Raw genomic sequence first — 1,651 nt, 5'->3', positions numbered from 1 at the left:
CACAAATAATAATTGTGCCCTCGAACGTTGTTTCGCTGTCTGAATGTGGTCTGTCCCGGAGAAATACAGAAGAATATATTCAGCAGAAATTGTCAATGATTTTTGAAAGGATAATAGAAGAGAGATTCCCTGACACAGACAGACACAGAGAAACACAAATAAATGCTCAAAAAAGAATCATCGCCCTCAGAAAGAATGAGAGAGAGACAGTGGGAGAGATAAATGCACTCATGGATAGCGTGAGAGAGAGATTCAACGAGAGAGAGAGACAAACACAAGCGCACGCAGCGATAAACACCCAGACACAGAGAGAGATACACACCCAGGTAGAGAGACAGAAAAATATACGCACAGAGACAGAGAGAGGCACAGCAGACAACACGAGAGAAATACACATGAAGTCATACATAAGTACTGAGCAATGCACTGACAGAGAGATAGAGAATCACAGCGATAGCGACAAGCACGGACTGACAGAGTGTTAAAGAGATATACAGAGATGGATTCAGATACAGAGATATCAACTGACAGGGCGAGATACACAGAGAAAATCACACAAACAGACAGAGAGATGGAGAGATACTCAGAGACAGACCTACATAGGTAGAGATAGACACACATATTTAGATAGTGTGGGATACAAAACTACATGCAGACAAAGAAAGATACAGACATACACACAGACATAGAGAGAGAGATAGAGAGAGTGAGAGAGAAAGAGACACAGAGAGAGAGAATAAAAGACAGGGAGACACAAAGAGAGACAAATTTCTCATCGCTGTAGGTATTATTGTTTGACAATTTGGATTATTTTTTACTGCCTATCTAAAGTTTGAATTGTGTATCAAATAAAGGTACACAATTCTAAACATATGATTTCTATATAATTCTTACAGGTTATGTTTCTTAAAGACAATCATAAACTTTGCTTATGTGGCTGTCATCCGGCCCTCATTAATAATAAAATTATTAATAATAATTAATAGAAATGCTTGCGTTCGATGCAACGCATTAACGTTTCGTTGTGAGGTCTAAAAGCGGTTCACAAAATAACCTGAAAGTGAAGTAACTGTATATTTTGTGGGCGAAATGCGGCAGCCAAACGCACAGAGTTTCACAATTTAAAATTGTGGATAAATTGCCAGAATACAACACAGGCCAAAAGCTTCGACTATCACGGTTCGGACCATCAGCTCAATGTAGTGTTGTGGTCTTCAATCCGCAAACTTATAACTGAGAGGTAAGAACACTAATAAATGAGTCAAACGTATGGATAATCATTGGCTAAACCCACAGTTTAAAATAATAAAACCAGTTGCGATTTTTCCCTCTGTGTAATATATAATCATGATAGTAATTTTACTTGCATTTGATATGACACTTTTCACTTGTTATAGACATATCAAAATGCTTCACTTGATATATCCATTTACCGAGCAGTAAGCAGACACCCGGTTGTTAGTCAATTGGTAGTTCACATTTCCTCGGATAATAATCATTAAAATAAACATCTGGCCGCCAAATCCATGGTTGTTTGTGGTATACTGCAATGGCAAATGGCTGCCGAGTTTAATCTACAACTATAAAGACAATTCTCTGTGCACTATATTCTCTGCAGCGCTTTGCGATGTGTGGAATACATACAAAGTGC

Source organism: Callorhinchus milii, unplaced genomic scaffold (assembly GCF_018977255.1).
Source record: "Callorhinchus milii isolate IMCB2004 unplaced genomic scaffold, IMCB_Cmil_1.0 Scaffold102, whole genome shotgun sequence".
In the NCBI taxonomy this organism is placed as follows: domain Eukaryota; kingdom Metazoa; phylum Chordata; class Chondrichthyes; order Chimaeriformes; family Callorhinchidae; genus Callorhinchus; species Callorhinchus milii.
The sequence above is the reverse complement of the archived record's forward strand: the minus strand, read 5'-3'. Positions refer to the sequence as shown.